The sequence below is a fragment of the Chionomys nivalis genome, chromosome 24 (assembly GCF_950005125.1).
Source record: "Chionomys nivalis chromosome 24, mChiNiv1.1, whole genome shotgun sequence".
In the NCBI taxonomy this organism is placed as follows: Eukaryota; Metazoa; Chordata; class Mammalia; order Rodentia; family Cricetidae; genus Chionomys; species Chionomys nivalis.
This window is the reverse complement of record NC_080109.1, coordinates 22,509,844-22,534,343: the sequence shown is the minus strand read 5'-3', so window position 1 is coordinate 22,534,343 and position 24,500 is coordinate 22,509,844. Positions and strand designations below refer to the sequence as shown.

General features: G+C 41.6%; 1 protein-coding gene across 3 annotated transcripts in view; it reads left to right on the top strand.

Moving 5' to 3' along the window:
- The first annotated feature begins 4,815 nt into the window (after nucleotides 1-4,815).
- The window catches only part of Trpc4 (transient receptor potential cation channel subfamily C member 4), a 162,338-nt gene continuing 142,653 nt past the window's right edge, over nucleotides 4,816-24,500 (top strand). For all 3 annotated transcript variants that reach the window (XM_057757100.1, XM_057757099.1, XM_057757098.1), the window contains exon 1: nucleotides 4,816-5,170. The gene's annotated coding sequence lies outside the window, so the exon portion shown is untranslated. The remainder of the gene's footprint in view (nucleotides 5,171-24,500) is intronic.

Below are 24,500 nucleotides of genomic sequence, written 5' to 3'. Positions count from 1 at the left end.
AATATAGGAACGTATTACTACATTAATGTATTAAGACCTATCAAGATGGAGCAGAGGAATAGCACTAGAATTTACTAAGCATTTAGATTGAGTATAGATTCTCAAACAGGAACAAAGATTTTAAGATTAAAATATAACTCTCCTTTTTTGATAATCAATGCAATAAACAGAAATGCATTCTTTTCCCTCAAATACATAATCTATGAAAGTAAATGAAAGACAACAGGGAACACATAGTAAGTACATGCTCTGTGGGCTAGGGTTCCTATGCTCCCCACCCCCAAACAAGCATCCTAGGTGGTATTCCTGCATGTTGACCCTTGACTCCCTTAGGAGAAATGCATCTGAAAAATTACAGTCAGAGGTACATACACACACAAATGTGTTGTCAGGGGCCAGAGAGTTGACTCTGTGGTAAGAGTGAGGCTGCTCTTTCAGAGGACCTAGTTTCTATTCCCAGTACCCATGTGGTGACTCACAACTGCCTATATCTCAGTTCCAGGGAACCCAATGCCCCCTTCTGACTTTCTCAGGCACCAAGTACTCATGGGGTATACCTATATACACATAGGCAAACATCACAGCTAATATTAAATAAATGAATTCTCACATCATTTGACAACTCACAGGGAAGAAAAGTATTAAAACAGTTTGTATTTCCATGACTTAAACAGCGTTACTTCATAGAATTCTGTAATGATTTATAACAACCATTTCTGGAAGAACATTTGACATCTTAACATGTAATTATGTATATGATCAGGAAAGTCAGCTATCACATGCATGATGATGGCATTCCTCATGCATGGTTACCAACAGGGAAAATCAAGACAACGGTCTTTGGTGGAAGTAAAATTTCCAACAATCAACGTCGTGATTTTGCCTCCTTCTTCCACTTTTTGAAAGAAAGAACTTCACACATCCTGCATTTGAGCTCCTAAAGAGAAAACAAGGGTTTTAGAGGTTAAAATTTTAGATTCTCAAACAATGGAGATCCCAATTTCATGAACTCCTTTAACAGAGATTAACACTGTAGACAGTTGTCTTTTTTCATTCTTCTTATTGAGCTATGCACTTTTCTCTGATCCTCTTCCTCCACCCCCCCCCATGCCATGGTCCCCATGCTCCCAATTTACTCAGGAGATCTTGTCTTTTTCTACTTCCCATGTAGATTAGATCCATGTATGTCTCTCTTAGGATCCTCCTTTATTTGTCTAGGTTCTCTGGGATTGTGAATTGTAGGCTGATTTTTCTTTGCTTTGTGTCTAAAAACCACTTATGAGTGAGTACATACTATATTTGTCTTTCTGGGTCTGAGTTACCACACTCAGTATGGTGTTTTCTAGATCTATCTATTTGCCTGCAAATTTTAAGATGTCATTTTTTTCCCCACTGTGTTGTACTTCATTGTACAAATGTACCACATCTTCTTTATCCATTCTTTGGTCAAGGGGCATTTAGGTTGTTTCCAGGTTCTGTCTATTACAAATAATGCTACTATGAACATAGCTGAGCACATATCCTTGTGGTACAATTGAGTGTTCTTTGGGTATATAACCAAAAGTGGTATTGCTGTGTCCTGAGGTAGCTTGTTTCCTAACTTTCTGAGAAATTGCTGACTTCCAAAGTGTTTGTACCAGTTTGCACTCCCACCAGTAATGCAGGATTGTTCCCTTTACCCCACATCCTCTCCAGCATAAGTTGTCATCCATGTTTTTGATCTTGGCCATTCTTACAGGTGTAAGATGGAATCTCAGAGTTGTTTTGATTTGCATTTTTCTGATGGCTAAAGATCTTGAACATTTCCTTAAGTGTCTTTCAGGTCATTTTAGATTCCTCTGTTCAGAGTTCTCTGTTTAGGTCTGTACTCCATTTTTTTTAATTGGATTATTTGTTCTTTTGATGACCAGTTTCTTAAGTTCTTTGTATATTTTGGAGGTAATCCTCTGTCTGATGTGGGGTTGGTGAAGATCTTTTCCCATTTTGTCGTTTTGTCTTGTTGACCACGTCCTTTGCTTTACAATAGCTTCTCAGTTCAGAAGTCCCCGTTTATTAATTGTTGCTCTCAGTGCATAGACGATTGTCCTAACACTATCATCATTGCTTGGTCTACTTTCTGTTGCTAATTTGAAAACAAGGGTACTTTCTTGTATTTTTTAATCAAACATTAGAACTATCCCAGGCAGCGGGATATGAATGGGGGTCCCTGATAAACCTAGGGGAGAGAAATGGAAGAGCAAGCGACACGAGAAATGAAGGCAAGACAGTATTTCTGATCAAACCACGTTTTATTATTTCTCAAAAGCTGTTATATAGCAAACAGGCAATGTGGAGGGGAGGATTGTCAGGTCTGCTGGGATTCAGGCCTGGAAACATCCCTAGCTGATAAGTAAATACTGAGCGTCTGTGATTGTTGACAAGCAAAGGAAAATGCTAACTGTTTCTAAAAGCCTGGGGTCTGCAGGTCTCACTAGGCTAATGTCCTAGGTTCTGAACTTGCCCTGCAAAGGTGGGTATCTTACTTGTGAACTTAGGATGGCTGTAAGCAAAATACAGATTTCAAAATACAGGTCTTTGCTTCCAGCATAAAACTAAATTCTAAATAAGCAAATCCATTTGAGTATAAATTTCTTTGGCCCCGCCAAGTCACCTTTTAAGGACTTACAGTTTTCTCAAATGATAACACACTATCTGTAAGGGAACAAAGTCAATAAAGTGCTGATGATATTCCTCTCACCAGACTGTTTAAATAGAATTCAGTTTGTAAAATTTTGTTGTTGTATAATTGCTGATCATTTGTGTGTCATGAGCTTCCTAATCAATAATCACCCATGTCGCTGAGGAGGAGGGTTTGTGATCAATGGTTCTTCCTTCCAGGGAAACACAGCCCACTAAGATCAAGCACTGTGTGCAGTTTGTGATTATCATGGTTTTTCTCTTCTTCTTCTTCTTTTTTTTTTCTATTTTGTTTTTATTGTGGACTCACAGTCATCTTCTGGGAAAAATAACAAACTAGGGATGACTAGTAAAATGTCTGCCTCTGATATTGTGATAAAAATTCTCCTATGAAGAAGAACCCCGAGAGGGGTGTACAGGTGATCTAAAGTCTTGTCCTCAATTCGTATTTTTTTTTCCTCAAGTATCTTTAAAAATGTCACAAGGGCCGACACTCATCACAGCCCTTAGGACTTAGTTTTAGCTGAAACATTCCCCCAACCATTGCCAGCTTCACTTTTGATTTTTATACATTGATTGAGCATTGAGAAAACAGGTTTCATGAAAAATTTAAAAAAATAATTCCAGTTGTACCACACAAAGCAGATCTCTCTCTGTTTTCCTTTTCTTGTTCGATACAAAATGTCAAGTTCATTGGCATGTCTATAGATACATGTTTTTTTGCATATGATATAAAACCCAATGTTTAATGCTAATAAAAGAAAACTACCTACAAATGTTGACACATATTTGTGACAAACTGTGAAGGGGATTCAGGGAAGGAAGGGAGTTATTCTGTTGTTCATCTGGTTTTCTGGTACAGGTTTGTTTAGTATGTTGTAAAGGCCTCGGTATTTTGTGGGATGGCCTGTGGGCTGTGTTCCCTCAAGACCAGAATAGGGGTCATGCTGACCCATGAGCAGAGCAGTTAGCTAGGGAGAAAGAATGATTGACAGTTACGAACATCATTTTGAAAAGAAAAACAAAAAAAACACCAGGCCCTTCATTCCAATGAGTAAGCCAGCAAATGCTCCTCGCTCTGTAATTACCCTTTACAAAACAACCACCCCCCAAAATCCTCCACTCACTCATCTGAACTTCAGAGACACGGAGTAAATGAAAAGTAAATGTTTGCCGCTGGGAAGCCACACTCCAGGGGGGGAGCGCACCGCGTGCCCCTAAAAGACAGAAACCTAGAAGCAGGGAGTAGACTGCTGTTGTTTTACAAAAGCACTGTCAAGATTTTCCCTTAGTCTCGAGGTCATGACCAATCAACGGTCGGTCCCTGAGTGTGGTAAACTACAGGTAATTTTCCACCTCTTTATTTTGATCTTATTTTTGTGTGTGAACACTACACAGACTAACCAAAAGATAACCTGTATCTTGAGATCACCAGGTAGAAGTTAGATAGGCTAAGTCCAGGGACCCATGCACCCGCACCAGGCACCTGCAGCCGCTGGGACCTCCAGGTCCCAGGCTGCTACGTGATTTGGGATTAAGTATCTGGAAAACGTGCTGAGTGCCTGTGCCAACTGTTTAGAGAGAGCGGGTAGGAGTGGATGGGACGCTGTGGTTTATCATTTATTTATTGGCACTGTCTGGATTGTTGACACAGTAGTGGCAAGCCACATCCCTGCACTAACTAGCAAGGGAAGTGTGACACCTTGAGGACAGGAGAGGGGGTGCCAGAAGCCCAGGGCAGCGACCAGAGTTGCAGGGGCTGGGTAGGGGGTTGATAAATAATTTGCTCCACCGGTTGACCCGCGGCATGGGTATTTGTTTACTACGGTGGGAATAGAGCTTTCCAGATTTGGGTCGGGTTGCTAAGTGAAGTTCTACACCCCTGCGGGGCACCACCTAAACCCAAACTCGTGTCTGTCAGGCATACTAGACCTAGGGGTCAGTCCTGGCCACCCGATTTAGCTGGGTGACAGAGGGAATGCGGCCGGTCACCCTGCCCACTGGCTGACCTGGAGCGATGCTCCCGGAGTGGCGCGTCGCGCTGTGTGGGTCCTTACCACCCACTCTTGGAGAGGTGCGTGGGATGCACATCCGCGGCAGTCGGGCCGACCCAGGGTGGGTGGGGGCGGTCCTTCAGGCTGCTCTGTGGCCCTCTTGGGAACGCAACTTTGTCTGGGTAGGGGTGGGGGGCAGAGCATCAGAGCCGGGCGGATGAGGCTGTAGTCTTGGGCACCCCGCCTCCTCCCGGGCCGCCCCTCCCCCGCGCCCCTGCTCTGGCTCTCCAGCATCCTCACTCCGCCCAGTTCCGTGCCAGCTGCGTGGGCTCCGGCTTCGTGCGGGTTTTTTTTCCCCTTGGAATGCTCCAAAACTCGGCAGCGACTACGAAAAACCCCATCGGAACTGACCGGCTGCGCTAGCACGGGGCGCAACGCTGGTGCGGCGCGCCAGCCAAGCCCACCTCTGTCACTTCAGCCACCGGATTGCAACTTTGCAGGTAAGAGAGGGTGCAGCCTCCGCGCTCCAGACATTGGCCACGCAACTGGGATACCAGTTAAGTTTCCCAAGCCTCCTGGGAAGCAGGCTCCCTCCCGGGAGGCGGGCATCCCTTAGGGGTTACAGTCACTAGGGTGCAGCAGCTTGGTTGCTTTTTAAGGTTCGGGGAAAGGTTTTTGCGAAGCTTTCTTTTGGGTGATCCGGGTTGAGGGGGAGTTTGGGGGCGCTCCCAGGTTCTCTCTGCATCGCGTTGTAAGGTAGGAGTGGGTGAGGGCGAGGAGCGAACCCCTGGTGTGACTTACATGGTAAACAAAGGATCAGCCTCTCCGCCCGCGGTGCTGGGGAGCTTGGTGCTTGTGTTCTACCTCCCAAGCGTTAGGAGAGGATTGAAATGGCACGGTCCTTGGGCACATACGGTGAACCCTCGGGCTCTCCAGCAGGCACCGAGACAGAGGGCAGGAAGGGAGTACAGCAATTGGTGTTCTGTGGGTCCATTCCCCTCTGCGTCATTTTCCTTCTGTCAGGCAGCAAAAGCACTTTTACGCATGTGGTTGGACCAGGTTTGGTGGTTCCTAGTTCTCCTGGCAACCGAGACTCCAACTGAGCCAGGGACCCTGCTTGCTACCTGAGTAGATTGCTTGGCTCCATGGCGCAACTTGTTGTTTCCAGCTGCGAACTCAGCTGCCTTTTGTGACTCCGGGGTGGGGTTGGGGGAAGGGTTGGGGAGAGCTGGTCCCAGGGACCGAAGACCTCGTCACTGTGTCCAGTGTTCTCCTGCCACTGTGGCCTGTCCCTGTAGACACGGTTTCTCAGGGGAGCACTACCAGTTAAATTCCGCTGCTATAAAATGCTAGCGAGTTACTTACGGAGCAAGCGACCAAGCCAAAAGGATGGAAACAGGGAGAAGCCTACGCTGTACCTTTAAAATGAAATTTAGAACAGACTTGTAAAACTGAGATAAAATAAACCACCCAGGCTCATAGGATTGCTGGCTTTTCTATCGTAGTTATCACAACGCAAAGCTCTTAAACATTCTTTAAGGAGAATAAAAGATTTAGCAGAGGATTTTCTTTTAAAGACTCAGACACCGAGAGTAGGAGTTGGTGGCTGTGTTAACCGTGTTACGATTTGCTATTTAAAGTTATATTTGTGACGCCTACTTCTGTTCCTCTGGACAGTAAACCAGGAAACATCAAGTATTTAAGAAAGATAGCATAGTAAGACATAAGCGTAATTCTGTCCGAAATTCAGAATTAGGATCAAAATTGGGTTTGACGTGGCTGAAGTCAATGAAGCTCTTTACGATCTCTGCTAATAGTGCAGTTGTTTACCGAGATCAGTCAGTCCAAGAGGGCAAGGTAAATGGGCATTTACCAAAGGATTTGTGGATATCTTCGACTAATGCAGAGTAGGACAGGTGGCGAGAGAATGCACTGGTATGGTTTCCGGGTACGACTGTAGTGTGCAGCTCTACCTTCCCTGAACGTTGATGGAATCTCCAGTCTGCCTGGCCGGAGGAAGGCTGGAGACTTATGCCAAGAAAGGCAAAGAGTCAGGAAACGAACAGGTTGCCAGAGAGAGGGATACATCCGAGTTTCTCATATCCTTTGAGTGGATGTATTATGATGAGAAGATGTGCACGTGTGAACTTTGAAAGTTTATCAGTTAGATCTGAAAGGAACATGCACATTTTATCCGAGCATCAGCTGTTTAGGCTGGCCAGAAAGCAAACACCTCTTTAGCCAAACCTGTCAAGCATGGAAGGTCTTTGTGAAAATCTCCGATCTTAAGAAATGACGTACATTTCAGCTTTCCTCTTTATAGCCATTCTCAAAGATACGAGAGGAACTAGATTTACAATCTTACATTGTTTATTCGTGTGTTGCATTTATTTCTAGAAGGCCAAGATCAAACTGTGTAAGCTGGCTCTTTTCATTATCAAAATAGTAACAGGCCAAATAGCTTCCCGCAGAATAGAGTCTGAGTCGGTTCATACTTTATGGAGATTGGAAATCCCAGAAGCTGTCTGCTTACCCCTTCTGTTTAGTGATTCTTGTTTAGTGTATAGACTTCAAACTCAGAGAACCACATCTATCCAAAGAGCTAAAGACCTAGCTGGTCCAATGCCCTCATCCAGAGGACAGAGCACAGTCAGCTCTCAGCAGCAACTCACGGCTTATAGACTACTGTGTCATCTCAGGCTATGATGGATGTAAAAGGCAGATGAACTATTTGTCAGCTCTCAATGACTATGTCTACTGATACGTGCATGAAGTGCATGGCATTAAAACTTTACTTGAAATAATCACCCTTAAACATCGCTGTTCCTGAACTGAAGGTGACAAGCAGAAGCTATATACAGTCATTGTATTTTTGGTACAATCATTATTTTTTATGACACAAAATAGTAAACATTTCTGATCATCCAGGACAATACTATCGACTTACTTTACTTTAAACCCATCAGTGTCTGAAGAGCTACAGTCCCTTTAAGAGTCTCTGCTTGCTGACTCTCTGAATTAAAATCAAATCTCTATGATTTTGGAAACACTCTATTTTTAATTCCCACACATTTAATCTCCAGAATGGTTTGTGTCAATTCAACAAATTAACATTCTATTTATCGACTGAAGATTAAAACGAGGTCCCTTTTCTACATAGTGCATATACTAGGGCCAAGATAAACACAGGCATACATATGTTCAATAATAAACTTTTAAACAACAATGCTCAGGGAAATCAGATTTGTAACTGAAGCTGTATTTGATGTAATTGTCAGAGCAGTCACCAGGACCACAATGTAGGGCTGAATTTTCTTTTGGAAATATCACATATATACTTTTTTTTTTTTTTAAACAAACTGGGTGAACGAGGAGTAACAGACTGTTACATTTCTTCCTAAAATCATCAACGCCAGTTAGGAGATCAGATGCCAGCGTACATCTTGCCTTCCTCAATCGTGGCGTTGTCTGGGCTAATTAGAAACTGGCGTCACTGACTTATTGAATGCCCGTCAAAAACCATGAGCTTTTATTAACATGACTCTCATGAAAACTGAAGTTGAGACAACCCAAAGTGAAAACGCTGGCTGTGCTCTGCCCATTCCCTCCCACCAATAAGCATCCACTTTAACCCAACTGTGCTTGGATGTTTATCTCCGTCTCGTCGTAGTGATGGCTTCGTTGTCCTCCTGAAGTTTTCTGTTTCTTCTTCTTCCTGATACACAGCTTAAGCATTTCGGGAGAGCTGAGGATTTTTTTTTTTTTAAAGCAGAGACAGACACAGCATAGCTGTGCTTTCTAAATGAACACCGATCCAGACCTGATCGTGGAGAGCTTTCGTATAACAGCCATGGCAACAACAAGATACCCGAGGGACAGAGAAAGACATTTAGGAAGAAAGTCATCTGGGAAACAAAAAGGGAAAAATACTTTTATTGAAAATATGTTTACTTGAACTATTTGCCATGGAACTATTTGGCAAATGCAATGAAGTATTTAAACCTTTTAATTGTCCCTGTGATGTGTCTGAAAGTCCAACTTAAGTAGGATGGGAAGGATGGCAGTCCAACTACTTGATCAATTACTGTTGCCAAATGTTACATAGTATTCCTCCCAACGTTAGTTTGTGCACAGTACAACAGTGTCTCAAATGATAGCTCCAAAGATATACAGAGTATACATGGGCATAGTCTTATGCTCCAAACTAGAACAAACATAAATTAATTTAGAGTCTAATATAAAAATATGCTTTTATCTAGCACAAAGCATTCTCTCTGAGAAATAGTAAGTGCAGTATAATTATTGATAGATATTAATTAAACACTGTCTGTAGTCTGCTCTTATCTTTTCAAAATATGTTGACAAAGCTACCCTAACTTCTTTGAGCCAGTATCAGGAAAAGTTGGCTTTTACTGAAGACAGAGGATAGGAGAGACAAAGAAGGGAGGGGCCGGTATTTCTGGGCACCAACCTGTGCCAGTCACTCATTATCATCCCTTCTGCTTGGACTTTGAAGTGCGATCACGTTTCAGCGATTTGGAAAAGGTGAACTGATCAAACACCATAGTTTAACTGTATGGTAAATCAGTGTGTTGGGAAAAAAACAACAACAATCCTTATGAATACCGGCCTGCCTGTCATCTAAGCCCTTGGGAGTCTGAGGCAGGAGGGTCTTGAGTTCAAGAGCAGCCTGGGCTGCAGAGAGATAGCTGGTGAAAACAAAACAGAACAACCCAAATAAAATAAAAAACCCAAAGAAAATAAACAGCAACAAAACACCCTTGAAAAATAAAAATTATGTTTTTACTTATTTCCTAAAAGTGAATTGTATTTTTCCAGCTATTTATTTCTTTTAAGTTTCCAAATACTATAACATGGAAATAAGATTGTCTGCTTCTTTCATGGGGACAGAATTAGAAACAACAGCCTTGAAACAGCAGGAACTGAGCTGCCCTGTTTCCCTTCTGGGCTGGACACTGACCCCAGGGCTTTGCACATGTAATCCTCATGCTCCGGCCCAGTCACAGACCTCACCCGGGCACCCTGCTTCCAGTCGTATCCCTCAGTCTACATGCAATACACATGAAGGAGAACGTGTCCTTAACGAATAAAATTCAAGATTGCATATTTCCCATTAAAAAGCCATGAGACAAGCGCTCCTTACATTCAAACCTCGCCACATCTGTAGCTATTGTGGAAAAACCGTCAAGGTGAGGCATGTTAGATTTATATTCCATTTGCCAGTGTTATGTGCAGTGTTAAGACAAGTGGCTTCATTTTCATTATTTTTGAAATTTTAACTAATTATTTCATGACCCGTGGTAAGACATTTTAGTGCCTATGACATGGTTGTTTTTAAGTTGATACATGCATTCGAAATGAAAACATTATATACAGAATCTATTGACATTGCTCTGAAAGATAACATTGTTGAATGTATATAATATTAACATGACTCTTAACTATGAACTACTATCCCCCCCACACACATTTACTGCGTATTTGCAAATGGACAGTTGGGTAGGCCGATGGGTGGCTCCTGGGTTCCTGGATTTTCAGGCAGAGTTCCCCATGCCTGGAATACCTTTTTCCCTTTTGTTCCCTGGCAAACTTGTCTCCCATCACTAAAGCCTTGTCTCCTTCTCTGGGAAGTTTTGTCCCGATGTCTCAAGTATAAACACAGGCAAAGCTTGTTAGACCTGCCTTGCAGGTGCACAAAGGCCTGTCTTTGGGGCTAGACAGTAAACACCTTTAAAAGTGAAAATGATGTTTACAACCCTGTGAGGTTGCCACAGAATAAGATTTCTATAGATATTATGCTTTTGCAGTTGAGCAGAGTTCATTTTTCATATTTTCATAATGTCATACCTGTGACAGATGACTTGGAGCTTGCTTGTTTAATGAAGCCCTCTTATGATAATATTCCTCTTATATACACATGTGGCGAATGCCACACAGTTTCTTACGTTAACACATAGTCTTCCAGTTGTCTCCATAGATTGCTGTGGAGAGGCCATCATCACGGGACTCCTATAGCCCCATCAGTAGCTGTTTTGATTTAATAGCTGCCACGCTGGCATTCCGAACGTTTTCCCGTCCACTGTGCTCTGAAGGGAGAAGTCAGACGTGAGAGAGCCCAGACACAGCTCTTTCCCAGGAACGCATGCTGAACCAAAAGAAGCCCTAGCCTCCGTCCGTGATTATATTTAGCAAATTAAGTTGAAAGTTCATGACCAAATTTGACAGACCATGATGATCCATTGTAGGTGGCATGAGTTTTGTTTTGCTTTTGGTCTTTTTAACTGTGTATCACTGAACTTTGGAAACTACAAATCAAAGGTTATTTCCTTCAGAGGTTAGGCTGCTCAGTATTCATTTATTTTGATGAGTCAAATAAATCAGTATGTAAGGATTGATTTTTGTCTTTTCTCTGTTGCTCTACTCAACCTCTTTCTTTTAAAGCATTTGTCTTTAGTAACTGGTCATGATACCAGTATGAATTCTCAAAACTACAATGGAAAGATGAGGCAAGAAGCCTAGTGTTTGCCTGGCAGCCACAGGGGGAAGAACTCATTGTGGCTTACCTATTGTCGCCACGGTAAGCATCCTCCCAGGCAAAAGCATTATTCATGCTGAAGAGAAGAGATGATACCCCAAGGACCATCCTGAAAGCCATACATTGAATGCTTTGCTGCAGCCATAGTAGTTAGACAAGCACATCCGGGCCATGCTGAATTTCACCTCTCGCCCAATACATACAGTAATGTATACACGTATGCACATACTGTATATTAATATATTTGTGTGTGCATACACATGTGTGTGTATTGTTAAATAAGTAATGTTGGTGAGATAGGCTCTGCAGATCAAGGCTTGTCATCAAGCTGATGACCTCAGTTATCTCCCTGGGATCCACACGGTAGGTGGAGAGACCAGACTCCAGTAGCTACCCTCTGACTTCTACATACGTGTTGTGGTGTGTGTGCTAAGAAATACACATAAACGCACACAATAAATTTATTGAATAAAACATTAAAAAACATATGCTGAATGGATTTTTTTTTAAGTAATGAAGAATAGGAGCTTGCTTATACTTTGCCAGAATTTTTCTCCTCTGTGATTTATACAGCGTGATCAGAGTGTCACCTGTAAGGAAGGCTCTGAGGACCTCTAAAATTAAGGAGAGGGAACATTTACAGCTCGACCTCTCTGTCTGCGCTGCATAAAATGGAAATGTTGGCAGAGAGGAAGGGCTTATTTGTTTATCAGGTTCATTTTAACCTCACAGCTTAACGTTTTGATTTGCAGTGCGCTGGCGCTTGGAGAGCCGAGCTGCGTTTTCAGTTAGCACTCCGGCACGCTCCTGGAACAAAGTGAGCCAGCAAATGATTTGCCCTTTCAGGAATAAAAGACGCTATAATGAAAGGGCATCTCGTTATGATGGTGCTTATGATGAATATCTTTCCGTCGTGTGAAAACATCAGCCTGAAAAGGAAGAACCACCTTGCTTTCTGTTTGGACTTTGCAGTGAACCAAACAATAAGCCAGAACTTAAAACATCATTGGATAAAACACTCAAGTGCTTTCCTTTTGGGTTTTGCATTGCTGTGGTTGAAAATTTTGCACAATAATATGTAGAAAGTTGTTCCCTTTTGGGTTAATGGCCATCATTACCCACAAAATACAGAAGACTCATTGCAAATTATAGTGTCTTAGTCTCTGATTAATATATATATATATATATATATATCTGCAAAGAAAACGTGCAACCCATTGAGAAAAACCTAAACAAATTGGGTGTTTGAAATGATCCATTATTGGGGAACATAGATATATATGGAACCAGAGCAGAACTTGTTTCTGTTTCTTTAAAGGAAGTTTTTCAGGGTGTGAGTTACTTTCTTAGATAGATCTAGAGGCAGGATAAGCTCCTCCCACTTTATACATAGAATAAGATTATGAGTCAAATATTGAAAGTGATTGATTAGTTCTATTCATGAAGAAGATTGCACTCTTTTCCTCGTATAAGAGCTCTTGGGCTGTGTGGAATTCAGGTCGACGATTTTAATAATAGTGAAATAAACATACAATTGAATCAGAGACAGTGCCGTTCAAAGGGTTGATTTGTCCGTAACGTTGGACACTGTTGGATAATCTCTGTGTGCCCTCTGCCTATGGATGAGAAAGTTTGGTTTTCTAGCTGGTCCTGGGATTCCGTTGCTTAGAGAGCAGCAGGCAGAGCTGCCAGGGTAGCTGTTACACCCTGCTCCCTCCCCCACCATGTCAGGCCTTTCCATGTATAGTGAAGTGATGCAGCTTTATGCACTTGAACTCTTGGGAAATTGTTGTAAGGTCATCCTGGGAGATTACTGATGCTAACATATTTTTGATGCTATTGATCATAGGTGATAATTTATTTTTTATAAGTTTAAAAGTTTAATTTCTACATATCCAGTAAATACATTTAACTTATTCCCTGGGCACCCTTAGTAACACTTTGAGTGTTTGGTGAAAATGTAAGTGAAATTTGAAGTGAAAATGTAAGATTAACCAATCTAGGATATATATCTGTTTAATGAGCTATTTTTCTCTTTATCATTATTCCAGAATAGATAAATTAAAGTAGAAGAACAGTATGTTTATCTTTTGGAGAATACATTTTCTATGTTGAGCATCCATGTGTATTTTATATGGTGGACAAAGGCTGAACTTGACAGGTTTGTTTTAGTTTTTGAAAAACAATTATGGGTGCCAGAGAGATGGCACAGTGCTTAGAGCACTGGCTGTTCTTGCCAAGGGTCCAATCTCAGTTCCCAGCACCTACATTAGCAGCTGAACTGCCTGTAACTCCAGACTCGGGTGCTCTGGCACCTTCTTCTGACGTCCATAGGCTCCTGCATGCGTGCTGTGCACAAACATACGTTCAGGATTGCACACACACATAAAACGAATAAATGAATATTTAAAAAGAAAAAAGCAATTATTTATATATTTTGCTTGCAATTTTGCTTTTGTTTTTGGTTGTTGTGATGGCTTCATTCCTTCCTTCCAGACACCCATTTCTCCCCGCTTTATCTGGCCCTGCTGGGGGTTCAAGTGTTCTCTCTTGTGTATCTTTTAGTATATACTGGAAATGAACTTTCTGGTTTTGATGGTTGACTTTTTAAAATGTTTTCTCTCATGTTTAAAGTTATTTCAATCTGTTAGAATGTCATGGATTGGAACTTCATTTCTTTTTCACACTTTTATGGAATTCAATTTATACTTAATTCAGTCATTTCTGTTGAGAAGCCAGCTGTAATTTTGAATTATCTATTTTTAGTTGTTATTCTCTTTACTTTGTTGTTTTAAATGTTTTCTGTTTGTGTTTTATTTAGTATTTTTTATTTGTTGTTGTTGTTTGAGGCAGGCTCTCACTATGTAGTTACGACTGTTTGGGAACTCATTAATGTCTTTCAGGATGGCCTCCGACTCACAGAGAGGGATCTGCTTGCCTCTGCTTCCCAAAAGCTGGAAGTGAAGGCTTGGACCACCCATACCCAGCCTAATTTTATTTAGTTTTTAAAAAGGGTTTATGCCTGTGAGTGTTTGCTGCCTGTATATCTGAGCACCATGTTCATGTAGTGCCCTCAGAGGCCAGAAGAGGGTACCAGATGCCCCTGGAACTGGAATTACAAACAGTTGAGAGCAATCCATCATGTAGGTGCTGGAACTGAACCCAGGTCTCTGCAAGAACAGCCAGTCCCTTTAACTGCTGAGCATTCTCTCCAGCTCCCAACATTTTATTATAAAATAATATGTCTTGTATTTCTCCTGCCTAATTCATAGAACACTTTATAGCGTGATTTGATATGTTTCAGTGTATTTTAAAACTCAGGGCTATTATGTCTTCGCATATAATTTTGTATCATTATTTCTTTCTCCATTAAAGTAACAAAATGTTGATGTATAGACTTTTGTACTCCACGACGAGTTACTAATATTCTTTAATTCTTCTTTTTAATGTGTTTTCTAACCATTTCAGCTCTTTCTGTCTTTCTCTGAGTATTTTTATAGCCCTGTTTTCCCAAACGACATTTCCCTCACACTCTGTTGGACCTTCTGTTAAACAAGTTTTGTGTGTCTTTCAGTTCATTGCTGAGTTTTTATTTCAAGGTTTTCATTTGGTTATTCATACTTTGCAGCCTTCATGAGTTTCCCCTTACCTTATATGACTATTCATCAGCCTCAGCTGTCCTTTCAAATGAGTATGGACCACCTCTAGTGACAAAGTTATATACAGATATATTTTCAAGGGATCCTTCTTCCTTTTTAATTTTAAGATCAATGAATGTGGTAGGGCACTGGAGAGATGACTCAGTAATTAAGAACACTTACTGCTCTTCTAGAGGACTTAGGTTCAGTTCCCAGAACCCATATGGAGGTTCACAACCATCTGGACCTCCAGTTCCAGGGGATCCAGGTGCCCTCTTTTCGCCTCCTTGAACACTGCATGCACACAGTACACAGGCATACTGTGCTGGCATGTTCTACGTCAACTGGATACAAGCTATAGTCCATTTTGGAAGAGGGAACTCCAGTTAAGAAAAATTCCCCCACTTGCCTAGCTTGTGGGCAAGCCTAGGGTGCGTTTTCTTAATTGATGATAGATGTGGGAAGCTTAACTTACTGCAGGTGAAATTGATCACCGACTGCTCTCCTAACTTCTTTCAGTTTTCTGTCCTTCTTTTGCTGAAAATCTTTAAAATTTAAGTAAGGGTTTGAAGCCAAACCTTCCAAACATAGCACTCCCTCCTGTTTATTTAGCATCTCACAGAGACATGGGGGATTCTTGCAGAAGATCCTTCTCTCTGGGAGACTTTCCTCCTTCTAAGATGTTAGAATTAAAAGTCCCAGGTAAGTCAGAAACTAGCCCTGCTTTTAGCTAAGTTGTTTTTCATCATGTTTTCAGAAAAAAAATATTTCATCACCCCAGCACAGTCAGAAGCATGAATTGGGCAGTGGTGGTGCACGCCTTTAATCCCAGAACTTGGAAGGCAGAGGCAGGTGAATCTCAAATAAGTTCGAGACAGGGTTTCTCTGTAACTTTGGAGACTGTCCTGGAACTAGCTCTTGTAGACCAGGCTGGTCTCGAACTTACAGAAATCCATCTACCTCTGCCTCCTGGTGCTGGGATTAAAGGCAGGCACCACCATTACTGGCAAATCATTAAGTTAAAATGGCTAAAAGAAAAAAATATTCAAATGAAAAATAATAATTTGTAATCCAACCCATAGAGATGACTATGACAACAACATAGATAATTTGGGGATCATTAATCTGTTGTTTTAGTTTAATTGCCACTGAAAGGAATGTCCTATATAAAAAGTCACCAACTCTTTGACATTGATAATTGAACAACTATTTGTACCTATTTTGAATTAAATAAGTTCCAAGTGAATCCCTATTAATCTAGCACAAATAAGTTCTAAGTTTTAAGTAATAGCTCTCTCTCTCTTTTGGAAAGAAAACATACCATTGATTGGACAAAAAGTAGAGGCAATATGAAAACAGTAGTGATTGGGTCTCTTGTGATTGAGTTGAGATTCGAGAGGCCTGTTATCCAGTGAGTGAGCTTCAATGGAAATAAGTACAAAAGCATGGGAATGTGCTAGGAATCGCTACACTTCGAGGGGTGATGGCTAAAGCTTGATGCAATGTCTTTCCTCAAAGCGTTTCTACAGATAGACCAAACACTGTACTGAAGGCAGACTAAAAGATACTCTACAAACCTCCCTATCAGCCATCCATCCTGTTTGCACCAACAATATCATTATTAATATCTATACTATGTATACGCAATATGACATGAATGAATAAGATCCTGTTTATACTGTGTGCAATGTGGATTGTCATTGACATGTTTGTTCACTGGCTGATGGTTTTAAATAGAAGGTATAGTTACAATCTGTGACAAAGAGACATAATATCGTGTAACTGGGGATACTGTCTTCCTAAAACACACTTTACTATGATTGCATTTTGCACTGCATGGCCTCAGCTCAAAGCACTGCAAGTAGAGTTAGAATGGGAGTCTTAATATTCTAGACCTGGGTACACTAAGGGCTACCCCTCTCCCTTCCAATTTAATATATGTCAAGTTCAATGAAACCCATCTAGGTGGTCCATGTGGAATTAGATCTTAGACTCATTGCTGGTTGATCATGTCTATAGTGTTCTTAACTTACCATCAGCCCACAACGTGAGGTCTTGATTGAGAATGACCCTAACCATTCGGAACCATGGGTACCACCACGCAATAGAGCTCATCGCATGGTCAGTAGCATAAACCTTGGAGAACCCAGCATAGATACAAGGCTTCCTTTCCTTTCCATTCAGATGGCCATCAGAATGACCAAACCTTGGCCATCTATCCCAGCTGTGTGCAGCAATTGCTGATTGACCTGGACTTCCAAGTCATTCTTCAGTGACTGGTTCATGAGAGAGCAAAAGCAGACCAGCAATGAGAAAGTGAAGAAACTAAGAAAAGATTGGGATCAGGAGGTCTTGCACAAGCTGATGGCTCGTGCAAAGAAGTCTATTAAGAACCACAGCATCTTATATGCAGTTTTCAGAATCAGCAGAAAACTTGTCTGTAATGGGATGAAGTCAGCACTAAGCTAATCAAACAATATTGTGCCAAAAAGAACATAGGCTATCTCCAGTGCCTCACAGATCAAGCATACGGTGGCATTGGGACTAATAATTCCAATTTCTTTGGTGGGGAAAAAGTCGGGTTCCTCTGAGCTGAAAATTGAGCTTCTTCGAAGCCTTGACCCCAACCTCAGACTGAACCTTGATAAATCTGCCCCTGGGCAAGGATACAGAACTAGCCTTCTCTTTGGACTCTCCTCAGGGCCTCTGAGGGAGCTGTGGATCAGTCTCATTCCCAACAGAGTATTGTTCAGTAGTATTCCATGGTGTGGGTAAACCAGCTTCTGTCACAGTTGCGATACAACATGGGCAAGTCGGAAGTCACATCAATCAGAAGACTTAGCTCTTGCGCTTCTCTGGTAACATCCTGAATCCCACGGTGACACACAAAGCTTCCAGGGGATTTACAAGTTTCATCTAGGTCCTGGCTATGGTCTGTGGTGACATCTCAGCCATCTTCCTGATATATTTGGAGGGAGATAAGCATATTTCCCAGGAGATGGTGGGGTGCCTTCTATGAACTAGGAAGTCCCCCTTAGCAGACACTTTTCACCTCAGCCTTCAGAACTTCCCAGCAGATTTCCTCCATTACAGATACATACGAAACAGGAGGAACGCATTCTGTCACTTTCAAACCATCTACTTCGCGTTATATCAATAATCAGCTCTTTATCTCTTTTCATTTTCAGGTGTTTTAAACTTCATTCACATAAGGTTTGCTTTCTTGTTTAAATCTTGCCTGGGCACCACTTCCAACAGTGAGAAATCATCAATCAGTTTTCCACGCTTATATGTGTATTTTTTTTTTTTAGTCAGTGATTATCGTATGAGAAAAATCATATACTATGTATTCTTTTGAGGCTTGTTTCCTCAACATAGTGCCTATGAGAGTCACCTCAGGGCATTGCGGGCATTGAAGATTGGTGTCTATTTTATGACCGGTATAGGTTGACCAGCTTATATTTAACCACTCACCCACTGAAAGACATTGGCTTTGGCTTCCCTCCAGGTCTTTTTTTTCCCCTCCTCTCACCAATAAAGTTGGTGTAACCATCTGTGTTGGGGAATATCTTCGTTTATCTGGGCTACCTGCCCAGTGTGTAAATGTTGACTCATCATGTTTGTGTCTTTAAGAAAGTGACATTTCTCCGAGTGTCTCTCCTCTTCAGAGACCACCATCCATGCCTGAAGGATCTGGGATTCCCAGCTCTTACCACAGCCTTGGGCATTTTCAATTATTTTTAGTTTCAAACATTCAACCAGTGCTCCTTCAGTGTGGTATTAATGTGCATTTCTCCAACGACTAATGATGCTAAACGCCTTTCTATCAGCCTCCTTGCCATATGGATCTCGTCTTCAGCTCAGCGTCTACTTTTGTCTTTTGTCTATTCCCTAAAGTTTTTTTTTTTTATATTCCATGTACTAATTGTCTATCAGATACCATCTGGCAAATATTTTCAAGAATGTAGATTGCCATTTCTCATCTTAAGACCCTAGCAAATGTATTAGTTTTGATGAAATCCAAGTAATCATTTCTCCACATATATCATCTTCTTTTTCTTTCTATTTTTTCTTTCCCTCTTTTCTTCAGTTCTTGGGATTGACGTTTAAACCTTGGATACATTAGGTGAGGCAAATGCTTTATCACTGAGATACATTTACTTCTGTTGACATAAGCGTTCTCATAAATTATATATACACACGCACACACACACATATTTCACTTTACAGTATACATTTACTATATATGCATACATTCATCCTTATAGTACCAGGTACTATGTATGTCTACTATATACATGTACACACACATTGTCGTACCAGGTACCTGACAGTAATGATGACGAAGCAGGATTGAATAATTGACGGTTTTCTTCCAGAAACAGCCTGTATTTTATTCAGTTTTTATCACCTCGGAGTTTCCACTGACATATTCCATCCCCAGAGTTGCAGAAGAAAACACAAACATCAAAATACATGAAGATACATTTTATTTTCTAGTGGTATAAATTCTATGTAAGGTAAAATGAATGTCTGAAAAAAAAATCATCATTTAGACCTAACTAATAAAAGTATCGTATTTTGGACCCAAACGTAACCACTTTGTAGTAAATTTTCTTGGGAGGATAAGAGATGGTGTTTGGTAGAGTTTGATGCTTAGCAACATCTGTGCAACGTGGCAGTGCCTTACACACCTCGGGGGTTACTCACCACTGTTAATTTAGAAGTCTTTAGAAGGCTGCCACAGTTCTGGGTGTGTCTGGGAGGAAGTTTTCAGGAGGGATTCACGGAGGAAGGAAGACCCATCCTGAATGGAGTTGGTATTGCTCCACAGGCTGGGATTCCAGACTACATTAAAAGGAAAGGGCCTAATAACCGCTAGCTCTCTGCTTCTTGATTCACTGAAATGCGAGGAGTCCCAGGTGTATGCTCACCCATATGTCCTGTCACCGGGACCTCTGCAGTGCCTGCCACAGTGAGGGAATGTACCCTCAGGCCCAACGCACTCCATGCATGTGGTCCACAGACATACGTGAGGAGAAAACACCCATGCACATAAACTATAAATAAACATTAAGACAAATTTTAAAGAAGTTCTGTTAGAGAGGGACACAAGAGGGTAGAGGAAGAGGAATCAGAATGCATTATATATACATATGAAATTGTCATAGAATGAACCTAACCAAAAAAATAAAAAAAAAAATCTATCAAAACTAGACAAAAGCATTTTTTTAAAAAATATATTTCTAGCTTTTTTCCTCTTCCTTTCAGAGACTTTAATTAAAAATATATTTGGGTGATTGGCTGTGTCCCCTAACTCACTAGTGGTGTTTTATTTTAAAATTATTTTTATCTATGCTGATTTGTGGAATTTCTTTTAAAACACTTATTTATAATTGTGTGTGTGCACGCGTGTGTGCACGTACTCGTGCCCCCGGGGACCAGAGCCATTGGGCCTCCTGGAGCTGGAGTTACAGGTAGTTACGAGCCACCTGATGTAGGTGCTGGGTGGTGGGTATGGACTTGGGCCCCCTGGAAGACTGTGTGCATCTTAACCGCTGAGCGATCGCTTCTGCTCCCTGATTGGCATAAATTCTGTTACTCTGTATTTAGGTAATTTCTTTAAGCTCACATTTGCCAGAAATTGCAGTATATGTTGCTTCTCACATATGTATTTTCCATGCCCAGGATTTTGGGTCCACCCTTTCTGAAGTCTTCTATGATTCTGCTTACCTGTTCATTCATTTCCACTGTCTGCGATAAAGCTGTAGCAATTTTGATATCTTTCGGTTATTTCTGACTTTGATTAGATGATAATCATTGTAAATTTTATTTTCTTGGATGCTCCACATTTTTATGCCCTTATAAGTAATTTTGAATTTCGTTCTACAATGTACTTAAATTACAAAGAGCAAACTGGGCCTTGCTGGGTCTTGATTTTGATTAGATTTGACCCACACTTGAGGGCAAGGGCTAACTACATGCCACTACCGCACCAGCATCTTTGCAATTTACTTTCAACCAACCAATGGATTATTGGGTTTTCCACCCTTGCAAGAAGGAGCACACACCATCCCCGGCCCTGTGTGAATGCTGAATACTGCTCCTTCAAATACTCTCAGACAGTTCCACCCCTGGCCTCGGATAATTCCTCATAATCCTGTTTTGGTTATCTCTACACTGGTGGGAACTGTGCTGGACAGCAAGGGCTGGGCCCCCTTTCCTTCTGCATGTCCCCCTCCCTCCTGGTGCAGTAGCCTGTGACCTCCAGACTATTTCTTGTTCTCCCCAAATTCTCACTCTTATTCTCACTAAGAGAGTCTGCCAACCGTATGAAGAGATGGTGCTTAATTTTTGTTACTATGGACTTTTAGTGAGATCCCATTTGAGCTATGAACAGAGCAAGATAAAATCTAGGTGGTGTGTGCTGTGTCTCTGCTTCCCTGAGATAGTGTTACTTTTCCTGGGGTGGTATGGCTGCATTGTAGGGGTGTGTAGGAAATTATTATGGTAGTATTTTCATAGCATATAAATCGGTCACTTGTTCAAAGAAATCTTGAGAACTTTATCATGAATAAGTCTTTTGTTATTTCTTTATACTCAAATATGAAATCTAAAAGATTTATTATTAGAACAGGAGGACCAGAAAATATTTTTAATAGAAAAAATTAACTTAAGGAAAGATCTTTTTCTTTTAGCTAAGTTATACAGTGTTATCACATTTCAACTATTCTGACATTGATATTTACTTAGGTTGCTAAGGGCTTACTCCGAGTCTTTCAAGGACAGACAGCTCTTCCTATGTTGCCCTTGCTCCCCATTCTCTACCCTGCTAGCACAATTTTATCAGCTCACCATTTCCAGCTACAGGAAGGTCAGTGTTCAAGCACTAAAATCCATACCAAGAGTTCCTATTGGAAATGTATAAGTTTTCCCTAAGCCTTTTTCTTCCATTAACAAATATATAAATTGCAAAATGTTATGTCAACTTTAAAAAAGATAACCACGTGATAGCCTGAACTCCCATCACTAGGATGGCACTTGCAGGCAGAGTTCTCCTTGAGGGACTGAGCAGGAGGCTAGAGTGAAATGTTGCTGGGGGGAGGGGGCTCTGATGTCTACTTGTGAGGAAAGGGGAGTCAGAAGCAGATTGGCAGAAGCAATTAGATGAGCCCTGGAGCTGATGATGGTGTAACCCATCAGGTCCTCTGGACTCAGAACGTGGAAACTGGACTTGAAACCGTGGTAAGAATTGTGTGGACGGTTCTGCACAACTAAGGCGATGTCTGAAGAAGCTGACAGCTCAGGGCTATCTCTAGCCCAGAACTAAAGCCAGAAAGCTTCATTGAACGAGATCTGGATGCATTGGAGGTCCACCAGAACGTCCTCCCCAAGCCATTAACTGCACTTACTTACCCTGAGCCCAGTGGGGGTATTGGTTCATTAATGCGCTGTACCCCTTTGTGCACTGACTACTGCAATAGGTACCCTAATGCCCACTCCTAATGACTCACACCGCATCTACCTGTGTGTCCTGAGGCAGATCTGCTAATGCTTTCCTTTCCTTCTCAGCTTCATTACAGATGCTTTTCAAAGGGCCCTGGCCTTTTGCCACTTCATGGAATCAGCTCAATCAAACACGAAGGCTGTAATTTGGAAACAAAGCTTTGAATATGTAGACCATTGTTTCCTTCAGAACTGTGTTTGTTGCTTCCTTTCAGTTTTGAAGAAGGAGAAATTCATCAGAGGAGAACAAAGGAGAGAGGTGTGAGAAAAATAAGGCTGTTTTCCTCAGGGTGTAGGAGGGAGGAAGGGCTCTGTGACCAGAGCGTCAAAAGTACCTTTTGACAAAAAAGCAAAAATACAAAAAAAATGAAAACAACAATTTGAGAATTTTAATGGACTGACACTCTTAATATAATGTTAGAGCTTTTAAAGTTTTTCATTGATTGCCTTGGTTTAGGCACTGGTTTTTTTTTCTCCTGTAAAACAATTTCCCACTTATTTCAGGAACAAAATTTACCAAAATAAAGGCAACGAGGGCTCATGGCCCATCCTGAATGAAATGTAAAATGGTTTACCTCTCTTCCCTTGCCTTTGACGTGGCCGCACACTGAGAATCTACTGAGCTAGCCAGGAATGGACTCCCTTTGCTCATTAGAATAGATACGAGCCAAAGCCGTTTCCCTAATGAAATGGTGGCGGCAGAGGGAGAGAAACAAGTCCTTAGGCGGTCTGGTGGGTTTCAGAGTGCTAATATTTTTGCTAAATATAAACTAAAGTTTATGATTGTGACTCAAGTGTGAATTCTAAGTTCTCAATTACCCAGCTCGTTGTTACTGTTTCACTGGGACTGCAAAATGAATGTGACTGTGTGTGTGTGTGTGTGTGTGTGTGTGTGTGTGTGTGTGTGTGTGTGTGTGTGAACCTCTCCATGTGTGTGTAAGCCAGAGAAGGACATTGTGCATCTCCTCTTTCCATCTCCACCTTATTCCTTTGAGGCAAGTTCTGTCCCTGAACTTGGAGTTTAGTTTGTTCAGCTAGGTTGTTAGCCATCACAGTCCAGCAATACCCCTGTCATTCTTATAGTCACCACAATGCTGGCGTGCAGGATCAGGCATAGGAGACTAGGTGGGTCTGTTAGGTGGGTGCCGAGGTGCAACCTCAGGTCATCATAATTGTGAAGCAAGTGTTCTTTAACCACTGATCAATCTCTTTAGTCCTAGATGTTATACTTTTAGATATCTGTATTTTAGGGTGTTACTTGTTCTTATTTTTTAAATATGAAATGCTTGAACAGGAACCAGTAACTCCTTTGTAGATACATCTCCAGTTCCAAGCATTGCCGGCAGCCAGAAACGAGCTTGAAACTTAAGCAGAATTACTTTACGCTCTTAGGTTGGGCATGGGGTGAGACAAGATAAGTGTTTAGATTGTGAAATTTTCATTACCTTTGGAGATACAGCACTAACCCTAGGCAGGTGGTCCTGCGTGCTATAAGAAAGCCCTCTGAGATAGTCATTGACAACAAGCCAGTGAGCACATTGCTCCATGGTCTCTACTTCAGTTCCTGCCTCCAGGTTCCTGTCTTGAGTTCCTGCCTTGACTTTGCTTACTTGTTGGTAGATGGTGATCTGTAAGCCCAATAAACCCTTCCCTAAAGTTCATTTTGCTCAGTGTTTCCTCACAGCAACAGAGAAGCAAAGTAGTGCCCCTGAAGTCACTGTCCCTGTCATTCTTTTTTTTTTAATTTTTCGAGACAGGGTTTCTCTGTAGTTTTTGTTCCTGTCCTGGAACTAGCTCTTGTAGACCAGGCTGGCCTCGAACTCACAGAGATCCGCCTGCTTCTGCCTCCCGAGTGCTGGGATTAAAGGCATGTGCCACCACCACCTGGCTGTCCCTGTCATTCTTGAAGTAGTCTGCTACTATGTTTATGGGTATCGTTGGAGGAATTCATTGTACAATTCATTCTCTGAGACTAGAACCTTAAACCTCAGCCCTCTGAAAATAGGCTATTGGCCTGTCTTCATCTGTGTCTCACAGCCCAACAGGCTAATAGAGAAGGGCCAGAGTCCCTGGAGCTATATGAGGAGAGGTGGACCAGGATCTTTTGACACCTGGTGCTCAGAATGTTCT